Source organism: Rhincodon typus, chromosome 43 (assembly GCF_021869965.1).
Source record: "Rhincodon typus isolate 14 chromosome 43, sRhiTyp1.1, whole genome shotgun sequence".
In the NCBI taxonomy this organism is placed as follows: domain Eukaryota; kingdom Metazoa; phylum Chordata; class Chondrichthyes; order Orectolobiformes; family Rhincodontidae; genus Rhincodon; species Rhincodon typus.
Window position 1 is genome coordinate 3,845,844 of NC_063374.1, and position 27,787 is coordinate 3,873,630.

Genomic DNA, 27,787 nt, shown 5'->3' on the forward strand with positions numbered 1-27,787 from the left:
ATGTGCAAGAAAATGGCATTGAGGTGGCAGATCAACCGTGACGTATTGGACAGCAGAGCAGGCTCAAGGGGCCTAACAGTCTGCTCATGCTCCAATGTCTTGTGTTTCTCAGTCTCCATGTGAGTGATACCCCACCATAGGTATTTATAGAATACCTACAGTGTGGAAGCAGGCCATTTGGCCCATCGTGTCCACACCAACCCTCTGAAGAGCATCCCACACAATCCCCATAACCCTGTGTTTCCCATGGGTAATCCATCTAACCTACACAGCCCTGGAAACTACGGGGCAATTTAGCACGGCCGGTCCACCCTAACCTGCATATCTTTGGGCTGTGGGAGGAAACCGGAGCACCCGGAGGAAACCCAGGCAGATACAGGGAGAACATGCAAACTCCACACAGTCAGTAATGCAAGGGTGGAATCAAACCAGGATCCCTGGCACTACAAGGCAGCAGTGCTGACCTCTGAGCCACCCTGCCACCCAGAGGTTCTGGTGGATGCAGTGGGGACTCTGGGAAGGTTGGGCATACCTCTATCTCCATTCCTTTAACATTGACTCTCTGGGTGGAGGCATTGGCTCAGAGTACAGCTGGCATGCTTGTCCAACCATGGGCATTGCACATTAGAAAAATTGTGAAGCGGGTACTAGATGGAACAACTGAGATAGTACCAGGGATGAGGGACTTTTATTTTCCTTCATTCCTAGGATGTGGGCATCGCTGGCTGGACCAGGTCTTTTTGCCCATCCTTAATTGTCCTTTGAGAAGGTGGTGGTGAGCTGCCTTCTTGAACCATTACAGTCTACACTGCGGGTAGACCCACAATGTCCTTAGGCAGGAAATTCCAGGATTTTGACCCAGTGACAGTGAAGGAACGGTGGATATATTTCCAAGTCAGGATGGGGAGTGGCTTGGAAGGGAGGCTGCAGCGGGTGGTGTTCCCATGTATCTGTTGCCCTTGTCCTTCTAGATGGAAGTGGTCGTGGGTTTTGTGCTGTCTAAGGAGCTTCGGTGAATTTCTGCAGTGAATCTTGTAGCTGGAACACATTGCTGCTACTGAGTGTTGGTGGTGGGGGGAGTGGATGTTATACCATTCAAGCAGGGACGGCTTTGTCCTGGATGGTGTCGAGCTTCTTGAGCGTTGTTAGAGCTGCACCCATCCAGGACAAGTGGGGAGTATTCCCTCACACTCCTGACTTGTGCCTTGTCGATGGTGGACAGGCTTTGGGGAGTCAGGAGGTGAGTTACTCGCTGCAGTATTCCTCGCCTCTGACCTGCTATTGTAGTTGCTGTATTTATATGGTGAGTCCAGTTCAGTTTCTAGTCAACAGTAACCTCCTGGATGTTACTGTGGGAGATTCAGTGATGGTAACACCATTGAATGTCAAGGAGAGATGGTCAGATTCTCTCTTATCAGAGAAGGCGCCGACTTTATTTGCCACTTTAAAGCCCAAACCTGGATATCGACCTATCAGGAACCTCAGAACCATTCTGGTAAATCTCCTCCACATTTTTTCAAGCATCTTTCCAAGTGGTGAAGATACAGAGCAGTCATGATTTCTTAGAATGGTGTGCGTGTGTTTATGTGAGCATGTGTGCACCTGTATCCTCACCAAGGACCAGACTCCCCCAGAAGAGTAAACTCCTTCGACCTGTTTGTTTCCTCTCCACCTATCCTCTCCTCTATCCCTCTTCTATCCGCCTCCCACTCTCTCCCTATTTATTTCAAAACCCCCTTCCCCTCCCCCTTTTCTGATGAAGGGTCTAGGCCCGAAACGTCAGCCTTTCTGCTCCTATGATGCTGCTTGGCCTGTTGTGTTCATCCAGCCCTGCACCTTGTTGTCCCTGAGTCACACAGTTGGTTTGGGCAACTGAATCCCAAACAATCTTGGGAGCTGATCTCATTGGCAGTTAATGATCCCATATCCTCGTTTAGAATAACATTGATATAATGTGGTTTACAGAAACTGATCAGAGTTTATGCTATATTACAGTCAAAGCTCATTAACCGAAACTCTAGTCATCTGAGAAACCAGATTGCAACTCAAGGCCCAATCCAAGTCAACACATTTCACAACATAATCATTTCCAGCCATATGATTGTTCTTTTCAGGGTTTAACTATATTTTTTTTAAGATTGGATCTTGAATTAGATTTGATTAAAATAAGACAAAACTGAATTTGCCCAATAACTGTAATGGGTCTGGCTTCCCCCCTGGGGATACTTTGCTTCATGAATAAATGATTAAGTTGCTATAGTCACTCTCTCTCATTAGATTGTGTTCAACCAAATGGTTACCACACCCCAGGTAAGGATAGGCAAGTCCAAAACAGTAACATTGGAGTTTGAAGGTGAAAGCATTGAACCTGTGTTGTTAGCATCACTCAGTATTAGAGGAGTAGACATCCAGCCAACTGAGCTAACCAGGCCTTACATTTATGTACTATCTCAGGGACCATTCATTACAACCCATCTGGAACCCAAACAGTGTTGGACCCATTGATTTTTTTTATTACTTGTAAGAAGAACAACAGTAGCATCTCCAACCTAGAATTAGAATTAGCTCTATTGTCACATGCACTCAACTGAGTACAGTCAAAAGTTTACATGTCACCATTTATGGTGCCAACTTACATACAAAGGTACCTAGGTACAGACTCTTAGGAAAAAAATTAGAAAAATAAAGAAATAAAAATTGCAGAAAAACAGTGCTTCCAACCAAGTCCACACTGGTACCTAGCCTCGAGTCCACACTGGGCCTTGAGTCCAGACTACGCCAGGCTTCACCTCAAGGCCCTCGAAGCCGGGAGACTGCTCTGGAATCATCTCGAGGCCTGAAGTCCATGCTGAGGCCAGGCCGGGCCAAGAGACCTCTTCACATAACTGAAGGCTCCTGGAATGCCCCTGGGGCTGTACTGTACACCTTTCCTACACTCACTCTCATCCTTTCAAATTCTTCCTGAAGCATGGCACATAGATTCAGACACGATCCCCCTTTTTTGTTAATTCACGGGGCGAGGGCATTGCTGGCTGGGCCCAGTGGCCCTTGAGAAAGCAGTGGTGAGCTGTTTTCCTGAACCTGCCGCTGTCTGTGTGCTGTAACTAGACCCACAATGCTCGTAGGGACGGAATTCTAGGATTTTGACCCAACAACAGTGAAGGAACGGCAAATAATACATCAAAGAAAATGGGGATTCACATAAAGACGTGTGGGAAATACCACTGTGAACCTCTGTCCAGTTTATAGCACAGCTGTTCTCCAGTGCTGTCTGCCTTCTGATTCTTCTGTACCCTCACCTTCTTTGGCTTCTTGATCCCAATGTAGGTCTGTTGCAAGTAGATATTGATTGAGGTATCAAAACTGAACAGGACACAGGCGAGAACTCCCTTTGCCTCATGCCCTCCTTTTTTTCCAGTAGTTCGACAGTTTGTACTGCATGAGGAGAGGGTGCTGAGGGTGCTTTGGCAAGTGGACTGTGATCAGTAGAGGTGTTGCTATGAAGAATTGACCAGGCAGCAGCTAACTGCCAATCTGTTGCTTAAATTTAAACCAGGCAAGTAGACTGTGATTGGTAGAGCTGTTTCCCTCGGGGAGGGAAGAGGCAGCAGTTAACTGCCAATCTTTTGTTTAAATTTCAACCAGGTGAGTGGACTCTGATTGGTAGAGGTGTTGCCATGGGGGATTGTGAGGCAGCAGTTAAGTGCCAATCTTTTGTTTGCATTTAAACCAGGCAAGTGGACTCTGATCGGTTGAGGCGTTGGCATGGGGGAATGGACAAGCAATACTTGAGTTCTATCCTATGAAGTGACCATGTATTGTACATATTTATAAGTATATATATTTAAATGCATCGGAACACACACAGGTATACTTGAATGCGTGTATTTATGCATCATGAATGAAGTGCCTTTCCTTAGTGGGGTAGGTGCTCAGAGATTTGTACTCTTTGTACTGGGGTATCGAGAACACGAGGGAACAGACTTAGGATGAGGGTCCAATCATTCAGGACTGAGGTGTTGGAGAAATGTTCTCACTCAGAGGGTTGTGAATCTTTGAAATCTCGCCCCTCTAGAGTTCTGGAATCTCCCTCACTCAATACATTTAGGGCTGGGACTCAAGAGATTTCAGCTCTTTCAGGGAACCAATGGGTATGGGAGCAGGCGAGAAACTGCAGCGGAAGCCGAAGATCAGCCATGGATCTTTGTGATCAGTGCATCCATCTGAATAGTGCACTCCTGCTCGTATTTCTTAGGTTCCTAAATCTCACTCCCTGGACTTTTATTTTAATTGCTTGGATAAGCCGGAGTCTGTGTTTGCCATTTGAATAAAACTTTTATGAAATGTTCCCCTGTTCTTTCACACACTGATAACAGCAGTATCACTCTTGGGGTTTCAAAAAGAAACTTTTTAAAATTACCGCAGAGACACAGGGGAAATGAGCAAACGTGAACAATGGAAAACCTCTGTTTCCCAGCCTGCTGACTACACTCGGGACAGAGTTTTAGCTGCTGTGCTCCATTCAGATAGCCAGAGTCCCCTCTCATTGTTACAGTTTGCCTTTTTCTGTCTCGCTCTGGCTTTCTGTCTTTTTTTCTTTTTTCTCTCTCTTTCTGCCTTTGTCTGTCAATCTCTCCCTACCTTTTTGTCTCTCCTGTCTCGGTTTCTTTCTCTCACTCTCCCTGCATCTGTCTTTCTGTGCATGTCTGTCTGTCACTTCATGTTTTTCGCTCTGTCTCTCGCTCTTTCTCTCTGTACCTTGCTGCCTCTGAGTTTCTCTGTATGCTCCTCTCTCTCTATCTGTCTCTTTTTATCTGTATCTCTGCCTCTCTCTGTCTCTCTCTACTCTGCCTCTCGGTCTCTCTCTCTGTGTCTCTATCTCTGCTTCTCCCTCTATCTCTCTCTCTTTCCCAGTTTCTCCATCTCTCTCTCTCTCTGTGTCTCTTGCTATCTCTCTCTGTCTCTCTATCTCTGCCTCTTTCTCCCTCTCTCTTTCTGTGTCAGCTTCGCTCTCTCTGCCTCTCTCTCTGTCTCTGTGTACCTATCTCTCTTTCTTTCTCTAGCTATCAATCTATCTCTGTGGCTTTCTCTCCCCTTCTCCATCTCTCTCTGTGCCTCCATCTCTCTCTGTCTCTCTCACAGCCTCTCTCTCTCTCTCTCTTGCTCTTTGTCTCAATAGTAAACATAGTGAGAGCTCTAATCAATAAACTCAATGGCTCCATTAGTGTTGCCAGCAGAGTGAACGTATCCCTGCAGGTTCTGTTACATGACCAGCCCCTGCAGCTGTCTCACCCAGTTTTTCTTGCCTCATTGTCGATATGTTTAGCGTTGAGGACAAAACATGCTCAGACAAATTGCAGCAACAAACTGTTCCACATTTTCCTCGTTGTTTTGGAATAGCCCTCGGATGTTTCTGGCTGGATGGCTGAAAGTGGGCTTTAGGAAACATGGACACAGGCTGTTCATTTGCAGAGCTGGTGTGAGGACTGCTACACTTTGTGTTGAGTTGCTGGTGGTGGTCAGGGTCAGCTTGGCAGGAAGGCTAATGCTCGGCAGATCCCACAGTTACAGAAAGCCCAGAAAGATTGGCTGGAGAGGAGCTAGTCTAAGTGAACTGCCACAGGCCCTTCGACCCAACTTGTCCATGCCAACCAGGTTTCATAACCATTTGCCTGCGTTTGGTCCATATCCCTCTAAACCTTTCCTATCATGTATCAGTTCAAATGCCTTTCAAATGCTGTAATTGTACCCACCTTTACCACTTCCTCTGGCAGCTCTTTCCATATATGCACCACCCTCCGCGCAGAAAAGGTTGCCCCTCAGATCCCTTTCCCCTCTCACCTTAAACCTTTACCCTCTAGTTTTGGACTCCCCTACCATGGGGGAAGAATTCACCCTATCCATGCCCCTCATGATTTTATAAACCTCTATAAAGTCACACCTCAGCCTCCGACGCTCCAGGACAAGAAGTCCCAGCCTGCCCTTAGAACTTAAACCCTGTAGTCCCAGCAACATCCTTGTTAATCTGTTTATGCACCCTTTCCTGTTTAAAAACATCCTTCCTTCAGCAGGGTGACCAGAATTGTAGTAGTTCAACTGTGTCCTTAAGAATGCCTAGTATAGCTGTCGCCAGGTTAGACCTATACAGTCATGGAGGTTGGCAGAACAGAAAAGGCTCTTTGGCCCATCGAGTCTGTGCTGGCCTCATTATTGTATTCCCATTTTCCAGCACTTGCGTCATGTGCAGTAGAATCATTGAATCCAGACAGTGTGGAATGCCTTTGCAATCGCATACCTGAATATTTCATAGTGAGGTTTCTGCCTCTACCACCCTCACCAGCATTGAGTTCCAGATTCCCACCACCCTCTGGATGAAAAAAAAACCCCACTTGTTTCCACATTGCCTCAGAGCCCGGACTCCGGGTCAACTTTACTGCGCCTGGACTGTGGTTAAAAGACGTTAGATCTTTTGATCAGATAACAACAGCTTTGCGTTTATTTTCAGGTTATTTTATTGAACAGAGAATCAAACTGGAGTTAAGTGGTTGCATTTCTAAACTAACAGCCCAGGGGCCTTAATTAAGAATCCAAGAAGTTTAAAATCCCACCTGCATTGTTTCATAAGTTACGCTCGGTTAAAAAAAAACAACTTGACTGCTTTACTAAGCAGAAGGAGATCTGTCCTGGACTTCCCACGTAGATGCAACAGTTAAGAAGCCATAACAACACCTCTTCTTCCTCAGGCGGCTCAGGGCATTTGGCTTGTCCACATGGTCCCTCAGCAACTTCTACAGATGCACCATTGAAAGCATACAGTCCAGGTGCATAATGACCTGGTACGGAAACTGCTCTGCCCAGGACCGTAAGAAACTACAGAAGGTTGCGAACACAGCCCAGACCATCACGGAAGCCAACCTTCCATCCATGGACTCCATTTAGACTGATGTAGAGGTGCCAGTGTTGGACTGGAGTTCAGGACTTGGTTCAGGAGTCCCCGGTACGAGTCCGTCCTCACAGACTTGGTGGCCAAGGGAGATACATTCAAGAACGTATCTGTGCACAGGAGGTGGTGGCACAGTGTGAACGCGACTTGACTAGCAATCCAGAGGTTCGAATCCCGGCTTTGCAGGCGGTGAAATCTGAGTTCGATAAAATCTGGAATTAAATCTGTGCCAAGTAAAACCCTATCTTATTCACTCACGTCCTTTTAGTGAAGGTAAATCTGACATGCTTACTTGGCCTGGCCTACCTGTGCCTCTGACCCCAGAACGATGCTGTTGACTCTTAACTGCCCTCTGAGGAATTAGGGATTGGCAATAAATGCTGGCCTGTAATACCCCCATCCCTTGAACAAATAGCCTAGCAGGCCACTCAGTTGAAGGGCAATTAGGAATGGCCAGTAAGCATTGCTCTTGCCCAAATCCGCTGGAAGAAGCTAATGAAAGTTGGTTAGATGTCAACTTGGAAATCATGTGGTTGGCATCAGTCTGGCCCCGAGGAGCCTTGAGTTGCCTTGGCAACACACACTTTTACATGCATGTTGCAGACAGTGGTAAATGGATTTAGGCCAGAGGGCATAGCACGAAGCCAGTCAAAACCAGTGATAGTAGATTTATTCACTGCATGTAGCGTTACATCCCTGTCCCTCTGACCTACAGCCCCAGGGTTCTCACTCCCCTCTTTACAGTCTTTCAAAGGTCAAACCAAACTGTCATGTTCCTGGAAGAAGCGAAAATCAAATTTTCCGTGATGGATTCCAGCCTCCCCATTGGTACCCACCCATCAGAGAAGGCCTGATGTGTGTCAGTGTCCACATGTGCCTCTTCTCTGGGGACTCCCACCCCCCAGGAAGTGAGGTAACTAGGGAAGAGAGGAAGCGGGCATGTGACCATCTACTCCACAGTCTGCTACCTGGGCACCTTGCCCAGGCCCAGCCCTTGACTTGCCCATTTTCCCCCCAGTGGCCAAGCATCAGGAACTTTGGCCTGAAATGCCATAAAAGGGAGCGGCCTGGGATGACTGTCTGTGTGGAGTTTGCCCGTTCTCTCCGCGGATTTCCACCAGATGCTCCAGTTTCTCCCCATATCCAAAGACGGGCAGGTTAGGCGGATTGGCCACTCTAAATTTCCCCATAGAGTCCAGGCCACGGTAAATGTGAGGTTATGGGAATAAGGTGTGTGGATGCTGTTCAGAGAGTCGGTGCAGCCTTGATGGGCCAGATGGCCTCTATCTACTGTAGGGATTCTGTCAGCATTATAATTTCTGGAGCAAATGGAACTTAAGTCTGGGCCTCCTAGCTCAGAGATATGGGCACTGCCTGCCATGCCACAAAGGCCCAACAAAACAGAGTAGTATCTCCTTTCCTCACACACTGATGCCTGATCTTTAGCAACGTCCCTGGCTAGTTTCAAACCCGAGACCTTGCACATGCAAAGCCAGTGTGATAGCCACTACACTACAGAGACGTTGTGCTGACCTCTCCTTCCTCATTCCTATAAATGAACGTGAAGCCAAAACCAATTCAACTAAATTTTTTAAAAAGTCCCTTAAAGGGGCACAAAAACACAAAATTTTTGAAGCAAATTTAAATTAAGATGTTCTTGGGTCAGAGATAAAACATACTAGCCCCTGTGGTGCCCACCAGTTGATGGAAACCTTTTCAAAGCAACTACACAACAATGAAATCAAATTCGAGGTCACCAGCCCCTTGAAGGGACACTGCAGCAAAAATCACATTTTCAAACTTAATTTAACAGAATTCAGATGAAAGTTTAGGAGGTTAACGTTGCACTCCAGCCCCTGCAGTGCCTGACTGCCATGGAAGATCTTGGCTGATCCCCATCCTTCATCAATGATGCCCTTCGCTTTTGCGTCTTCCACAATGCAGTCAACAAACCCTTGATGGTCAAAAGCTGCGGATAGTGACAGGAAAGGCTCTAGTGTTCTTTGCCAACACCTTGGCTGACCAGGAATCTCTCCCACTGTTACTGTCTGCCATTGGTTCGTGTTGGAAAGATTTCCAAGCTGGTATCTTCTTCCATGGGACGTGGGCAAAACTGGCATTTGCTGCCCTGTCCCTAATTGCCTTTCAACTGAATGGCTTGCCAGGCCATTTGTTCACAGGACATGGGCATCACTAGTCAGGCCTGCATTTATTGCCCAGAGTGGGGGAGGGATTAAGAGTAAACCATATTGCTGTGGGATCTGGACTCTTATGTAGGCCAGACCTGGTAAGGATGGCAGATTTAACTTCCCTAAAGAACATGAGCAAACCGGATGGGTTTTTATGGCTGCTTGATTGCCATTAATTCCATATTTTTTTCATAGAATCCCTACAGTGTGTGAGCAGACCATCCAGCCCATGAAGTCCACACCGACCCTCCAAAGGGCATCCAGACCCAACCCCCTACCCTATCCCTATAACCCTGCATTTCCCATGGCCAATCCAGTAGCCTACATATCCCTGAACACTAGGGGCAATTTAGCATGGCCAATCCACCCTACCCTGTACATCTTTGGACTGTGGGAGGAAACCCACGCAGACACGGGGAGAATGTGCAAACTCCGCACAGAGACAGTCGCCCGAGGGTGGAATTGAACCCGGTCCCTGGCGCTGTGAGGCAGCGGTGCTAACCCCTGTGCCATCCCGATGCATGTGATATTGTGTAGAAACAGGAGCGGTGCCCCCTCAGTACCATGTTGGGAGAGTCGAGGGGGATTATTGTATTCCCCTTTAGGAGTGGGATTTGAAGTTTGTGACCCAGTGAGACAGATACGACCCACGGTTAGCCCAGCGCCATTCAGTAGCTGCAGATTTGGGAGGCTGGGTCAACGATGACCAATTCAGTGGCGGTGTGCCGAAAACGGTCATTCAGGGGCTGTAGGTTAATGGCTGTTGTTGCTGCCAAACTCCAGGGGCCACTTGTGGTATGTACCACTCACGCCAAGTTGGAGAGTGTGGCAGCGACAGCAAAGGACAGATTTTGCGAAAGTGACAGAGCTACACTGATAGATGTGTCCACGCGTGTCTGACTGGTATCTTCCATCGCAAAGGAGCTGTGCATACAGGAGAATAGATAGCAGGCAGTCAGTTACAAGTCAATAATTCAGTCAAGTGCTTCTGGTACTCTCATAGCTTGTGCCTGTCACCAGGACCTCAGAGGCAAATTACTTAACTCACACCCATCTTTCCATTCTGTAAAATGCTTTGGCTGTGTGTATCTGCTTAAAAATCCGATTTTGCTCAGAATGTATATGGCTTGCTTTGATGTCAAAGGGGGTCAGTTCCATATATGTAAGTTAGTGTGACATCTCTGAGAACGGTACAGCTGAATCTAATCTTTACACACGGCTATAGGCATTTACAAGTGGGGAGATGATGGCCCAGTGGAATTTTAATTGGACTGTTAATCCAGAGATCCACATAATGTTCTGGAGACCTAGGTTCAAATCCTGCCATGGTAGATGGCAGAATTTGGATCCAATTAAAAACCTGGAATTAAGGGTCGAATGATGACAATAAAGCCATTATCAGAGAGTTGGGGGAGAAAACACATCTGCTTCACTCAGGGAAGGAAACTGCTATCCTTACCTGCTCTGGCCTACACCTGACTCCTGACTCCCACAGCAATGTGGCTGACTCTTAGCTGCCCTCTGAGTAATTAGGGATGCGCTATAAATGCTGATCTAGCCAGAGACATCCTCATCCTGTGAATGAATTTTAAGAAGTTTACATAGAGTTGCACATTGCAAACAAGCAAGTCCTAGCCCAACAACAAGTCTCAATCATTTCCCTTCTATTGGAGCACATGCAAATCCCCAGTGAATGCCCATTGCCCGCATACATGTAATTACAAATGAATAGAAATAGACAAAGCAGGAGCAGGCCATTCAGCCCTTCAAGCTTGCTCTGACATTCAATACATTCAATATCCGATCATCCAACTCAGTCCCCAGTTCCCTGCTTTCTCCCCCCCATACCCTTCGATCCCTTTAGCCCTAAGAACTATACCTAACTCTTTCTTGAAAACATTCAATGTTCAGCCACTCTCTGTGTCAGAGAATCCCACAGGCTCCCCACTCTCTGGGTGAAGACATTTCTCCCCATCTCAGTCCGAAATGGCCTGCCCCGTAATCCTCAGACTGTGATCCCCTGCTTCTGGACTCCCCGGTCATTGGGAACATCCTTCCTGCATTGACCCTGTCTAGCCCTGTTAGAGTTTTATAGCTTTTTCTGAGATCTACCCCCTCATTCTTCTGAACCTCCAATGAATTTAATCCTAACTGATCCAGTCTCAGTTCGTATGTAAGTCCTGCCATCCCAGGATTAGATTCCCTTCTGTTTCTTTAAGGGAAGATTATAGTTTCCATTTACAATGAAAATCTCAAAGCAAATCAAATCTAAGCCTGACATATTGTCTGCCAAGTCTCGTCTGGGATCCCAAACAGTTCCGTGGTGCATGCACTTTGAAACCATGTTTTATCTTGCACACATCCATTTCCTTTGGGAGGTTTCCTTTGATTCAAGGTCAATCCGTAAGCTTTTACACATTCTGTTGAGCATTTGTGGAATTTGAGCTCTGTCCAAGCACAGAGTCCCAAGAGATCTACAGCACAGAGACAGGTCCTTTGGTCCATCATATCTGCACTATAGAATCATAGAAACCCTACAGTGCAGAAGCAGGCCATTCAACCCATCGAGTCCACACTGACTCTCCAAAGACTATCCACCCAGACCCGCTCCCCTACCCTTGTCACCCTGTATTTCCCACGGCTAGCCCACCTAGCCTGGACACTGTGGGCAATTTAACATGACCAATCCACCTATCCCTCACATCTTTGGACTGTGGGACAAAACAGGAGCACCCCCTGCCCCCCAACACACACACATTGGGAGAACATACAAACTCCATGCAGATAGTTACCTGAGGCTGGAATCAAACCCAGGTCCCTGGCACTGTGAGGCAGCAGTGCTAACCACTGAGCCACCCCAATAGGCGTTGAGGATACACCTCTGACATCTATTGTGGTAAAAATGCATCTATTTACCAATGTCCTTGGGGAAAGTGAATCAGCTGTCCTTACCCCATCTGACCTACACATGACTCCAGACCACTGGTTGATTCCTAACTGCCTTCCCTAATGACTTAGCGAGCTACTTAGTTCAAGAGCGATAGCAAATGAGCAGCCAACATTGGCATCACCAGTGATAGCTACATACCACGAAGGAATATTTCCAGCAAGCAGATCCTACCAAACAAAAAAGCTCAAGCCTAGGGCGACGTTCCTTTCAAGCTGTGCAGCCGCTCAGAGGGACCGTGCATGCTGTTTTAAAGAAAACTTTGTACCTCGTTCTTTTCTTTGATAGGAAAGCAACTCATGTCTGCCAGATCCCTCTGCATACCAACTTGTAACAGGCTCTCTCCAGTTAAAAGGGCGTACTCAGCCAGCCTGCATATGCTAGTCCCAAAACAAATCATGCACAGTTCAGTACGATCCCATGGTTAAATAGAACCTAGCAAACTGGGGTGGCACGGTGGCTCAGTGGCTCAGTGGTTAGCGCTGCTGCCTCATAGCACGAGGGACCCAGGTTCAATTCCACCCTTAGGCGATTGTCTATGTGGAGTTTGCACATTCTCCCCATGTCTGTGTGGGTTTCCTCAGGGTGGTCTGGTTTCCTCCCACAGTCCAAAGATGTGCAGGCTAGGGTGGATTGGCCATGCTAAATTGCCCCATAGTGTGCAGGTTAGGTGGGTTATAGGGGAATGTGACTGGGTGGGATGCTCTGAGTGTTGGTGTGGACTTGTTGGGTTGAAGGGCCTGTTTCCACACTGTAGGGATTCTATTAAAAAAATTCTATAAACAATTCTAATTGTGCCAATGGCTTCACTGCCAATGAATGTTAAGATGATCAGGCTCATAACATGACTCATTTACACTGTCTACAAGGGGCATAGCTTTGTAAACAGGATCCCACTCTCTGAAAACATCATTCTTGACAAGCTCTGGGTGCCTGTGGTTTCCCACTGCGTTTTCCATGGCAACACTTCAGCCAGTGAAAGTTGATCTATGAACCAATCAGCAGCCTATTCTCCTGCCATGTAATTTGTGGTGGCAGTTTGAAATTTGGCATTCTTGTGTTCATCCTGATCTGTGCACGACGGAAAACATCGGCAACTCTTCTCAGCAAATCTAAACCCTGCTCTGGTTGTTTGATTCTTTTGAGCGTTTTGCATTTCTTCACATTGTACTCCATCTGTCACATTGTCATCTAATTACATAACTAGCCCTAAATCTGTTCAGCCTCTTCAGGTCCTCCTTACAGCTTATACATCATGATATCACAACATAACGAGTGCGCCACTGAGAGGTTCGTTATAAAATGAAGGGGGGCAGTTCACCATTTTCATACAGAGGGTGGTGTGTATGTGTGTCAAATGAGCTGCCAGAGGGATGGTAGAGGCAGGCATAATTACAACATTTAAAAGACATTTGGACAGTGACATGAATACGAAGGGTTCAGAGGAATATGGACCTAATGTAGGCAAGTAGGACTAGTTCAGTTTAGGAAACCTAGTTGACATGGACACATTGGGCCGAAGGGCCTGTTCCCACACTGTCAACTCTCTAACTGTGTGACTCCTGTGAAACTGGTGAAACTTTTGAGCTTGCTGTTCTTAGCTTTATTGCTGTAAAGGAAGGGATTCACATTTGATAGTAGTCCTATCTCTGGACTAGGATCCCAGAGAGCCAGCCTATGGGAGTGTGGGTTTGAATCCCTCCAGGAGAGCACGTGGAATTTCAATCCCGCTCATCAATATGACATTTGAAAGCTGGCCTTAGCAATGGTGACCATTGTGTTACTTAACCAGATGTGGTTCACTAATGTCATTAAACTCCTCCATCAGGTTCACTAATGTCTCTTCAGGGCAGGAAATCTGCCTCTATGTGACTCCAACCCTGCAGCAACAGGGGGCGCTCTCATCTGCCCTCTGAAATGGCCCTAGCGAGCCACTCAGTGCCAGAGGCAATGAGGGATGGACAACAATGTAGGAACAGGGAGTAGGCCATTCAGTCCCTTTGAGCCTGCTGCACCATTCAATGAGATCATGGCTGACTTGAGGCCTAACTCCATTAACCTGCCTTTGACCCGTATCCCTTTGCTGAGCAAAGAATGGATCTATCACAGATTTAAAACAACCAACTGGTCCAGCATGCACTGACATTTATGGAAGAGAGTTCAAAACCTCTACCACCCTTTGTGTGTTGAAATACTTCCTAACACTGTCCTGATCACTCTGGCCCTCATTCTCCGACTATGCCCTCCTCGTTCTAGGGGCTTTGCTGGTCTTGCCCACAGTGATGCCCATATCCTGTGAGAGATCAAAGGGCAAATGGAGTCTGTAGCACCTTTAAGCATTAGGACTAGGGCGATGAATGGATTTGACAAGGTCAGGTCGCCAACTCTCCCATCAAAGAGGGACCACACTAATGGTGAGTTTAACCTGAGGGGCACCACAGACACCAAGTTCAAGAAGGCATGACCTCCATGGTGTAGAAAATGAATGTGTGCTGTTGGTGTCACTCTGCATTATAAACCAGCTGCCCAGCCTATTAAGCTAGCTGATCCAACACATTTCTGGGCAGCATGGTGGCCCAGTGATTAGCACTGCTGCCTCACAGCACCAGGGACCCGTGTTCGATCTCACCCTCGGGCGACTGTCTGTGTGGAGTTTGCATATTCTCCCTGTGTCTGTGTGGGTTTCCTCCGGGTGCTCTGGTTTCCTCCCACTGTCCAAAGATCTGCAGGCTCCCTATAGGTCAGACCCTGTAACCCTGGCAAAGTTGTAAGGATGGTCTTTAGTAGAGTGATGTGCTCTTCCTGTTGGATGTGGGAGATTAGTGAGAGTTTCCGTGTTATTGATGATTATGTCTGCAGGAAGTGTGTTTGGTTGCGAATCCTATCAGATTGCATGGATCAGTTGGAGCGGCAGTTAGAGGCTATGAGGAATTTATAGGAGTTAGGGGGTGTGACGGATGGCAGTTGCAGAGAGGAAGATAAACCAAAGATACAGTGAGGTAGATGGGTGACTTCCAGGAAAGGTAGGAGAGGGAGGAAGGTAGTGCATGAGTCTCCTGTGGATGTCCCCATCTCACATACAGGTACGCTGTTTTGAAAAATGTAGGGAGTGATGGTCTCTCAGGGGAATGTAGCACTGACAGTCAGGTTTCTGGTACCAAGACTGACTCTAACATAACGAGGGGTACACCAGGTTTGTTGCGAAGCTGATATAGAATTTGTGGATTGAAAGGCAGGACGTTACAATTTGTTCGTAAAATGAAAGGGGGAAAGTGTGTGGTCCCTTTAAAGATAGTAGGAACTGCTGATGCTGGAGAATCTGAGATGACAAGGTGTACAGCTGGAGGAACACAGCAGGCCAAGCAGCATCAGAGGAGCAGGAAAGCTGATGTTTTGGGTCTGGACCCTTCTTCTGAAAGGTCGGTCCAGACCCGAAACGTCAGCTTTCCTGCTCCTTTGATACTGCTTGACCTGCTGTGTTCATCCAGCTCTACACCTTGTTATCTCTGGTCCCTTTAAAGGGTGTCTTTTTACAGGCTTGGAGATTTTAAAAAAGTCTGCAGGCAGCAGCAGATGCACAGAGAGTTCTTCAAATTGGAACATTGAATCAGAGTGCTACACTGTTAACAGGCAAAGCAGCATTTTTACCAAAACAACAGGTCTTTGAATTTAGCCAATTAATTTAAACCACACCCTAGATACCAAAGCCCAGTTAAATTTAAATCTGATGGTTTTGACAACCTCAGACCAATCCTATTGTAAGAAATTAATAGGTCGTCAAGGGTAAAAAAGAAGAGGGCATTTGAAAATAGGGGCGAGAGCAAACTGCCATCTGTTAAGATAACAGCTCTCAACAGCCATCAGCTCTGAAGAAACAGAAAATGACTCACAGAAATCTCTAAGATCTCAGAGTAAGCACCATCTAAATGAAGGTACTACGACACTCCTGGCTAATATTCCTGACACAAGAATTCCATGGAGGAGGCGGTCCTGACTGGAGGACAGCGGAGAAGGCAAAGAACATTCTGGAAGGCTTATTCTGGCTGTAGTTTCAAGGATTAAGCTTTTTTAAATTGTTAATTTGATTGATATAAGTGGGACTCATATGTATTGGAACAGCATGCCATTAGAATTTTGTTTTATTCGGGAATAGTTAGTAATTAAGGGGGAATTGTTTGGTTTGTTAGCCGTTTTGTTAATTTGTTAACTGTCAGAGGTAGACAAATAAATTGTTACTTGTTCGTTGTAGAGTGACTGTCAGAAGTTCCTTTTATTTCACCTCCTTTATAACAGATTGGGAGGTGAAAGGCAGGTTATACCACTTTTCACATCTCCTTTAACAGATTACGATGTGAGGTCAGCTTCTCTGGGGGCTTTTGGTTTTAATTATCAGCAGGGTTCGACCACTCTTTCGTAACTAACTGGGGCTCGAGTCCAGGATCTGGCCAGCTAGTGTAAGGGATCTGAATGGATTTGGACAGATTTAGACAGACTTGGGGATTAGTGTCCTAGATCTTTAAATAAAACTTAGATACGAAAAATCTGTTTAATTTCAGTTACTTGTGGTTGGTTAAATCAAAAGTAACATTGCTGAAGAGGTTCTGTGGTTTGAAGATGCTTCCTAAATTTGCCAAGAGAGTTTAGACAGATAGAGGAAGGGTACACTTTTAGAATTAGCAAACAGGCTAGAATCCGGTTTAGCTAGGGACAAGAAGAAAGCTGAAATTGTAAAGGAGTTAGTCAAGCATTTAGGTATACCAGAGAAACAGGCAAGTGCAGCGGAGTTAGAAAACATTAAATTGCAAATAAGACAATTTGGAGTTAGAAATGGAAAAAGAGAGAGGAGAAGGAACATTCAAGTTGGAAAAGATGAAGTTGCAACTTGAAGCAGAATTACTTTAAATGGCAGAAGGAAAAGAGCAAAATAAAAGTGAGGATGAGCAAACTCATCATAGCCAACATCGTAGTTCTGAGGAAAGGTCACCGGACCCGAAACATTAACTGTTTTTTTCCTTCACAGATGCTGCCAGACCTGCTGAGCTTTTCCAGCAACTTTGTTTTTGTAGCCAGCATCCTGGTAGGGATATATACAAGTATGTCAAAGCATTACCAAGTTTGAAGAAAAAGATGTGGAAGTCTTTTTCATTTCCTTTGAGAAATTGGCTAGGCAGATGGACTGGCCAGAGACTGTGTGGGTAATGTTATTTCAGACCAAGTTGGAAGGCAGGGCTGGCGAGGTGTTTGTAGCGCTGTCAGGGGAGGTGTCAGGAGACTATGAACAAGTGAAAACAGGCTATTTTGAGTGTCTATGAATAGGTACCAGAAACCTGTAGACAACGGTTCAGAAATATAAGGAAGAAACCAGGTCAGATTCATGTCGAGTATGAAAGAATTAAACAGCAACTTCGATAGATGGGTGAGAGCATTGAAGATAGAAAAGACGTATGAGGATCTTAGAGAGATTATTCTGCTGGAGGAGTTCAAAAACTCACTTTCAGAAATGATAAGAACTCATGTTGAGAAACAGAAAGTTCAAACAGCGAGAGGAGCTGCGGAGATGGCGGATGAATATGCATTAGTGTATAAACCAAAATCTAGCAGTTTCTCCAGCAATTTCCGGTTTTATTTCAGATATCCAGCACCCGTAGTTCTACGTTTCATTTAAGTAAAATGCATGCTGTTTTATAACTTCATCTTTTATGATTCCATTGAACAAATGCGGGCAACCTTCTGAAGTGGGATTTGTTTTCCGTGTTTGATCATTCTCTGAAGCCCAGCAATTTTAACTGTCTTACTGATAACCTCTTAAAGCATCAGGATTCCAACCTCTTTAGCACACAAGGTGTTTCAGCTGCCTGTATCCATCCAATTTTCTCATGTTACACTTCAATTGCTAAAATTAAATGTTATATACTAACACGCACAAATCGTGAGGTAGGCATTTGATTTGATTTGATTTATTATTGTCACATGTACGTAGGTACAGTGAAAAGTTTTGTTTTGCATGCAGTGCAGGCAGATTGTACCATACAGCGTGCATTCGGGTAATAGAACAGAGCGAGGAATATAGTGCTACAGCTGCAGAGAAGGTGCACAAAAAGCAGGATCAACATTAAATATAAAAATTGAGAACTACATTCAGAGATCTAATAACAGTGGGGAAGAAGTTGTTATTGAATCTATTCATACGGAAATACAAACTTTTATATCTTCCTTCTAACGGAAAAGGTTGGAAGAGATTATAGAGGGGTTGTTAATTATGTTAGTTGCTTCCCTGAGGCGGGGGGAAGTGTAGATGGTGTCGATGGATGGAAGGTTGGTTTGTGTGATGGACTGGGCCATGTTCACAACTCTCTGTAGTTTCCTGTGGTCTTGGGAAGAGCAGTTGCCAAACCACACTGTGATCCATCCAGAGAGGATGCTTTCTATAAAAATTGGTAAGAGTCCTTGTGGACATGCTGCATTCCCTTAGCTTCCTGAGGAAGTAGAGGTGTTGTGGTGCTTTCTTGACTGTTGCATTAGTGTGGGTGGACCAGGACAGACTGATGGTGATCATCATTACCAGGAATTTGATGCTCTCCACCTCAGCTCCACTGATATAGACAGGGATGTGCCCTCTGCCTTGCTTCCTGAAGGCTCCTTCATTGCCACAACACGCCCTCTTATAAACATCGTAGTGTTTTCAAAAGCGCTGTCTGTTATATAGTCCACATTTTATGAATGAACAGGGATCAGAAGGATTTTTTGACATGGCGGGTATAAGATATGCAATAATAATGCAGTCTGAAGGATGTCTTACTATCGGTACAGATTCTGAGCTGCGTATCTATCGTCATTCTACAAGCAGCTTTCATATTAAGTGTTGCAAGTTCAGTTTGCATTAAGATCAGATTTCCAAACTCTTTCCATGGAAAAGCGGTCAAAAAGGTCCAGAAAAGTGACAAGCGCATGAGCACCCGGCACTGAAGTTATGGATTGTTCGCTTTTAGACTCAGGTTATGTCTTGAGAGAGAAAGTTGAGCTGTATAACATGAAGTGCAGCTTCTGTAATGATTGTGCAGGGAACAATTTGACGTGATGGATTGAGAATAAAAATGGAAAAACTTTCGTTTATATTGCGCCTTTCGCGACTTTGGGACATCCCAGCGAGCTTCACAGTCAATTAAGTACTTTCCAAAGTGTAGTCACTGCTGTAATGTAGGAAATTACTGCACATTAATGACATGCATTTCAGCATTTCGAGTCCCTGTGGGCATAGAGCAGCCTTACTTAGAATCCAAGTGTCAATGCCTCTTAGATTCTCACAGTGATGAACAAGGCCAGTCGGCCCATTGTGCCTGTGCTGGCTCCTGTGAGTGAGCTGTCTGGTTAGTGCCGGACGCCCTTGCCCTCCAAATGTCTCATTTTTGAGCATTTGTTGGAAATTACTAACTCCCACTGCCATTTCAGGCAGTGCATTCCAGAACATGACTCACTACGTCAAGGGTATGAAATCGCCTCCATCTCTGTCTCTGGTCGATTCTCCTTGATCTGTGTCCCTTTGGTTAATGACTGGAAACCCATTCAATCGATCAACTTGGTTAAATCTCCTCTTTAACCTCCTGTGTTTTTAAGGAGAACCATTCCAGCTTCCCTCATCTCTCCATGCCAGAGCCTCACCCCCGCCACTGTGGACTGTTGTAAATTCTTCTGTATACAACGTGTGTGCCCTTTAACAGTGTATAAGGAGTAAAATGACTCACGTAGCTGAGGTGTAGAATATATTATGCTCACACTTTTAGGAACATAGGAAACAGAGCAGGCCACTTGGCCTCTCAAGCCTGTTCCGCCATTCAATTAGATCATGGTTGATCTGTGGCCCAACCCCAAATATCTGCATTCAGCCCATATCCTTTAACACTTTTGCTTAGCAAAAGTTTCTCTTTCGTATTTAAAATTAACAACTGATCCAGCATCCACTGCCATTTGTGAAGGAGAGGTTCCAGATGTCTACAACCCTTTGTGTGTAGAATTGCTTCCTAACATCTCTCCTGAACGGTCTGGCCCTAATTCTCAGACTCCGTCCCCTAGTTCTAGAATCCCCAACCAGTGGAAATAGTTTATCCTTATCTCCTTATCTTTCTCTGTTAATATGTTGAAGGCTTTGATCTGATTACCTTCTAAATTCAAGAGAAAACACATCTTGCTGAAACTCACCATGACTGCTGCCTTGAATATCACCTCTGGATAAAGAATTGTTAGCACAGAATCTTGCTGAGCAAAATAGGAATATTTTTTGGGACCCATGGGACATAGGCATCCCTGGCTTTGCCAGCATTTATTGCCCATCCCTAGTTGCCCCTTGAGAAGGTGGTGACAAGCTGCCTTCTTGAACCACTGCGCTCCGCATGCTGTGGGTAGACCCACAATTCCCTTAGGGAGGGAATTCCAGAACACAGTGACGCTGAAGGAACAGTTAAATATTTCTAAGTCACGATGGTGAGTGACTCAGAGCGGATCTTGCACAGGCTGGTGTTCCCATGTCACTTCTGCCCTTGTAGGTGGTAGTGGCCGTGGGTTTGGAAGGTGCTATCTCAGCATCTTTGGTAAATTTCTGCTGGATTCTCGTCTTGAGCTCGTCAGGGCACTCAGCAAGAATGCCAAATCCCAAATAATTACAACGGGTTAACTATAGGGTGCCAGACTCAGAAAAAAAACCTGCAGATGCTAGAATCCAAGGTAGACCATCAGGAGGCTGGAAGAACACAGCAGGCCCAGCAGCATCTGGAGAAAAGGAGAAGTCAGCATTTCGGGTATTTACCCTTCTTCAGGACCGGATGTGGGGGTTAGCAGGGAGCTGTAGATAAAGGGTAGGGGGAGGGATGGAGGCAGAATGGTGATGATAGGTGGACACTGGTGGTAGGTACGACCTGGTTGGTCGATGGGAGGGATGAATCTGATTGGTAGCTGGAAGGGAGGGTCAGAAGGTGGAATGGAAGGGAGGAGGTGGGGCTGGAAGGGGAGGCAGGGGAATGGGTGGGAAGGTTATTTGGAATTGGAGAACTCAATGTTGAATCCTCTGTCCTCACTAAAGGATTTCACGTTCGTGCCCCTCTGCCCCCACCTCAACGGGTTCCGTGCCTGCCACAATGTGGAGCTCTTCTTCCTCCGCCTCTGCCTCCTTCGATAAAGACTCCCATCTACGCTCTGGGGACCCCTTCACCCACCTCCAACCTTCCTGCTCCTCTTGGACACCCCCTGCCAGCCTCACACCCACTCTGAACCTCTTCATTGCTAACTGCCAACACCACATTGACCACCTCGATTTCTCCACCCTCCCCTTACCCCACTCCAACCTCTCCCCTTCTCAACGCTCCACTCTCTCCGCACCAATCCCTGTCTCACTGCCAAACCGGCTGACAGAGGCAGGGAGGTGGTAGTCTGGAGGACGGACCTCTATGTTGCAGAGGCTGAACGCCAACTCTCCGACTCCACATCCTACCTCCCTCTTGACCACAACTCCACCATGTCCCATCAAGCCACTGTCTCCCACACTGTCTGTGATCTCATCGCTTCCAGCGATCTCCTCTCCACCGCCTCCAGCCTTATAGTCCCCCAGCCCCGCACTGCCCAGTTCTACCCGCTCCCCAAGATCCACATTCCCAACTATGCCACTGACCCATTGTCTCCACATGCTCCTGCCGCACCAAACTCAACTCCATTCTCTACCCCTTGGTCCAGGCACTGCCCACCTACATCCAAGACACCAATAACGTCCTCCACTTGTTCAGAAGCTTCCAGTTCCCTGGCCCCCAGCGCTTCATCTTCACTGTGAACATTCAATCCCTATACACTTCCATACCCAACAAGGACGGCCTACAGGCCCTCAGTCTTTTCCTCTCCAACAGACCCATCTAGTAGCAAACCCTCCCCTCCCCCCCCCCACCAATACCCTCCTCCGCTTCACCAAACTAGTCCTCACCCTCAATAACTTTTCCTTCAATTCTTCCCACTTTCTCCAAATCCAGGGGGTGGCCATGGGCCCCAGTTATGCCTGCCTCTTTTCCTCTTTGTCGGTTTTGTCGAACAGTCCCTCTTCAGTACAGACACTGGTACTGCTCCTCAACTCTTCCACCGTTACATTAACGACTGCATCGCTGCTGCATCCTGCACCCAGGCTGAAGTGGAGCAGTTTATCAACTTCACTAACAACTTCCACCCCGCCCTCAAATTCACTTGGTCTGTCTCAGACACTTCCCTCCCCTTTCTTGACCTCTCCATTTCCATTTACATACCAACATTTACTATAAACCCACAGACTCCCACAGCTACCTAAACTACACCTCCTTCCACCCTGTATTCTGCAAAAACTCCATTCTGTCAGAGCATCTGCTCTGACGAGGAGACGTTCCACTCCCAAGCATCCCGGATATCCGCCTTTTTCAAACAACGCTCTTCTCCTCCCTTGGTCATCCAGACACCCCTCCACCTCGCCTCCTCCATTCCCTGCTCCACAGCTCTTAACCACCGCCCCCCCTCCAAACACAATAAAGATAGGGTCCCCCTTGTCCTCACTTTCTACCCTACCAGCCTCTGCATCCAACGTATCATCCTCAAACACTTCCGCCAACTCCAATATGCCCTACCACCCGGAACATCTTCCACTCCCCATCCCCCTGTGCCTTCAAGAAGGACCATTCTCTTTGCCACTCCTTAGTTCATGCCACACTCCCCATCAACAGCTCCAACCCGCCCGGTACCTTCCCCTGTAACCATAAAAGATGCACCACCTGCCCACACAGCATCTCCCTCACCTCCATCCAGGGGCCTAAACAGCCCTTCCAAGTGAGACAGAGCTTCACCTGCATCTCCTCCAACATGGTCTACTGCATCTGGTGCTCCTGATGTGGTCTTCTCGACATCGGTGAGACCAAACGTAGACTAGGTGGCCATTACCCTGAGCATCTTTTCCTGGCCCGTAATGGCCGGCCTAACCTACCAGTCACCGACCATTCCAACTCCCCGTCCCACTCCCCCTCCGACATGTCCATCCTCGGCCTCTTCCAGTATCGCAGTGACTCAGAACGCAAATCTGAGGAACAACACCTTATCTTCCACCTGGGCACCCTACAGCCCATATGACTCAACATTGAGTTCTCCAATTTCAAATAATCTTCCCATCCATTCCCCGGCTCCCCTTCCAGCCCCACCTCCTCCCTTCCATTCCACGCAGCGACCGGATTCATCCCTCCCATCGACCAACCAGGTCGTACCTACCACAGTGTCCATCTATCTCCACCATTCCACCTCCACCCCTCCTCCCCTCCCTTAATCTGCACCCTCTACCCCCACATCCACTCCTGAAGAGGCTAATACCTGAAATGTTGACTGTTCCTTTCTTCCAGATGCTGCCTGCTCTTCCAGCCTCCTGTTTGTCTAACGAACTATAGGTTGGCTGGCAAAATGATTCTGGTTGGCCAGAGCATTGCTATGGGTAGCTGTAGACATCCCAAGTTCCCAGGTAATTCATGACTTGCAAAAATATGGACTAGCACACCCTGTCTTAAGATATAAACAGAGATTGCTGCACAGGAAGCCAGCAAGTGTAGCACTTATTGCAATGCATACAGTGATTGAGTTATACAGGCTAACCACAGGGATTCAACAACTGTGATGCTTAACAGCTTCCTCTCCTTCCAGACAGCACTGTCAAAATATCCCATAAAAGCCCATGTTTTAATGAGTAAAGGCTGTACTCCTTTGAGCATATAACTTACACACAGGATGCACCGTAGCTTCAAGTCATATGGTGTATTTTCATAACATTTGTCCATTCTTAGTGTCTGCAGCGCAGTCATTAGATTGAGTTGTGACAGTTATGTTAGACCTGTACATACGGCATGCATAGCTGCTCAGAATTCCTTATTGATGAAAAGAAAGACCTATTGTTGAATTTTTTTGTTGTTGGCTTTTGCCCTCATCAGGACAAATGCAAGAATACCAAATTTAAATCAGAACTATTGATACTACAGGAGAAAATTTTAAATTGCGTGAAGCAACATAGGGAGCCAATCTATGCCAACAAAAGGAACACATTTAAGTCTAGAATTACCTTGGAGCTTGGGGAAGCAATAGCCATCAGGATATCACTCAGCAAATAAAAACCTAAAAAGGAGAGGTTTTCAAGGGTCTGTCAAGAACCAGGTCAGGTTTCCCAGCAACCATTGCTAGAGTCAGAGAGTGGGACAGCACGGAAACAGACCCTCGCATTTATCTAAATTAAACTCCATCTGCCACCCCTAGGCCAATCGGCCCATCTGATCGATGTCCCATTGTACTGTGAGGTAACCTTCTGTGCTGTCCACGACACCACCAACTTTGGTGTCATTTGCAAACTTACCAGCTGTACCTGCTCTCTTCACATCCAAAGCATTTATATGAAAGACAAAAGGCGGTGGACCCAGCATATCTCCCGGAGCTTCAGGAATATGGCAGGACATGTCCTCATGGTCCAGTCAGAGGTGCGGTGGCACGGCAGCAAAGGGGTGCACAGCAAGATCCCACTGACAGCCGCATGGTGATGACCCTCCACTGGCTCCTTCTGAATAATGTCAGCTAAGGGGGAGCCATTGGCCCCAGAGAGAACTGCTATGATCACTGTCTTTCCTCCACCACTGTATGGACCACTCATTCAACATGGCTGTGGGATTCACCTTACCTCACATCGTGTGGGCTGTTGTTTTAGGACCTCAACAAAACTGACCACTCCCTGCCTGAGGCAAAAATTTATTCCGACAGCGTGTTTCCTATCGTGGATGTTCATGGATTTACATTCCCCACCCCAGTTACTCGTCCAGCCACTAATTCTTAAACTGTAAGAGGGTCAGTACTGAGGGAGCGCCGCACAGTCAGAGGGTCAGTGCTGAGGGAGTGCCGCACTGTCGGAGGGTCAGTGCTGAGGGGGCGCCGCACTGTCGGAGGGTCAGTGCTGAGGGGGTGCTGCACTGTCAGAGGGTCAGTGCTGAGGGAGCACCGCACAGTCGGAGGGTCAGTGCTGAGGGAGTGCCGCACTGTCGGAGGGTCAGTATTGAGGGAGTGTCGCACTGTCGGAGGGTCAGTGCTGAGAGAGCGCCGCAGTGTCGGAGGGTCAGTGCTGAGGGAGCGTCGCACTGTCGGAGGGTCAGTACTGAGGGAGCGCCGCACTGTTGGAAGGTCAGTACTGAGGGAGTGCCGCACTGTCGGAGGGTCAGTGCTGAGGGAGCACTGCATTGTCAGAGGGTCAGTGCTGAGGGAATACTGCACTGTCACACGGTCAGGAATGAGGGAGCGCCGCACTGTCGGAGGGTCAGTACTGAGGAAGCACTGCACTGTCAGAGGGCCACTACTGAGGGAGTGCTGCACTATCGGAGGGTCAGTACTGAGGGAGCGCCGCACTGTCGGAGGGTCAGTACTGAGGGAGCGGGCACTGTTAGAGGGAGTGCTGCACTGTTGGGCGGTCAGTGCTGAGGGAGTGTCGCACTGTCGGACGGTCAGTACTGATGGAGCGCCACACTTTCAGATGGTCAATCCATGAGAAAGCACTGCATTGTAAGCGGTCAGTGCTGTTAGCCACTGTGGCACAATGTCCCCAAAGGTTTCACTGGGCCCCTTGGATTTGTCATCCAGTGACATTACTACTGAGGCCACCGTCTCCCTGCAGTGTGGAGCGTTTCCGTACTCAATGTTGAGAGTTCAGTTGGAAAAAGGTTCCATTTCATACAGAGTGGTGCACATAGTGGGGATCTAGAATGTGTCCTGCTGGAGTCAGGATACCTAGACTACCCCAATCAGGACCAGAGATGTAATTCCCATTTCTGTGGTGCCCAGAAGAGTGAAAACCAAACTTACCTCAGACTCCGTGTTGAGTTCTGAGGATTGTTTTCAAAACACAGCTCGATCCAGCAGAGAATTGCGTCAAGGTTGGGTAAGGTCTTGCCTCGTTTTGGACCTGTGGAATTCTTCACCACAGAGGGCTGGGTCACTAACATATTGAAGGCTAAGATGGACGGGAATGTAATCGGGAAGAGAATCAAGGGTTATGGGGGGGAAAGGCAGGAAAGTGGAGCTAAGGGTTTATCAAATCAGCCCCAATTCTGTTTAATGGTAGAACTGTCTCAAAGGGCCGAACAGCCTCCTCCAGCTCCTGTTTTCCTTATTTCCAAGAGAGGCTTTGAAAAACCAGCACAGGTGCCCAGCAGGGCTACCTCCCCACATCCAGGATTGAATCCCCCTAAGAGGGAAATCAGGCCCCATACATCGTCCGGGTCAGAGACACTCGCATTTCCATCACATCTTACAAAGCAGGCAATTGTTTCTCGGTGATTTACAGCTACTGAAGTGCCTCTGAAGTGCAGTGCCTGTTGCAATTATTATTATTTCTGACTTAGCAGATGCAAATCCCCAGAACCAAGCAATAGTCTCCTCGTTTGCCGTGTTTCAGGTGATTAATCCACCACTTAGACTGTAGAGGGGACACTCCTCAGTAATGCGTGGCATTGTCTGATTATTATCTTAATTATTCGGTTAATGCACTGCTCTTGTAATGTGGAAATTGTGACACTTCAAAAAAACCCCTTCAACGGCTCTGAAGCACTTTTATGTTGTGCCGAGGTTACCAGCGACATGGTGTCTGCAAAAATCCTCATCATCTCTTCCTTTACCGAATAAACAATGCATTCTCCCAACTGTGCCGAGATAATTGTCAGACTCTGCCATCCCTGATGCCCCGGGCCATTGTCCACTCTCTAACGTCATATGAAGTACACTTTCTGGATGTGAAGAGAGGTCTGAGGCTCACGTTGATATTGCCCATTGTACAAATCGTGAATTGAAACTGCTGTGAAAGTGTTTATGCTGCCTGCTTATTTAGTCATTCACAGGATGTGGGCATCACTGGCTGGGCCCAGCATTCATTGCCCTATCCCTAGTTGCCCCTTGAGAAGGTGGTGGGAGCCGCCTTCTTGAACCACTGCAGTCCGTGTGTTGTGGGTAGACCGACAATGCCCTTAGGGAGGGAATTCCAGGATTGTGACCCAGCGACACTGAAGGAACGGCCGATATATTTCCGAGTCAGGATGTTGAGTGGTTTGGAGAGGAACGTGCAGGGAATGGTGTTCCCATGTATCTGCTGCCCTTGTCCTTCTAGATGGTAGTAATCGTGGGTCAGAAGATGTTGTCTAAGGAGCCTCAGTGAGATAGTACACACTGCTGCTACTGAGCGTCTGTGATGGAGGGAGTGGATGCTTGGGGATGTGGTGCCAATCAAATGGGGGTTGCTTTGTCCTGGATGGTGTTGAGCTTCTTGAGTGTTGTTGGAGCTGCCCCCATCCAGGGGCAAGTGGGGGGTATTCCTTCACACTTCTGGCTTGTGCCTTGTCAGTCGTGGATAGGCTTTGGGGGAGTCAGGAGGTGAGTTACTTGCTGCAGGATTACCAGCCTCTGAGCTGCTCTTGTAGCTGCTATGTTTATCTGGCAAGTCTAGTTGAGTTTCTGGTCAGTGTTAACCCCCAGAATGTTGATAGTGGGGGATACAGTGATGGCAACATTATGGAATATCAAAGGGTGATGGTTTGATTCTCTCCAATTGGAGACAGTCATTGCCTAGAATTTGTAGATATCAATGAATTATCATTTCCAACTCTGAAGCAACATAATTTTGTTTAAAAGAACATGTGGAGACAAAATAAACCA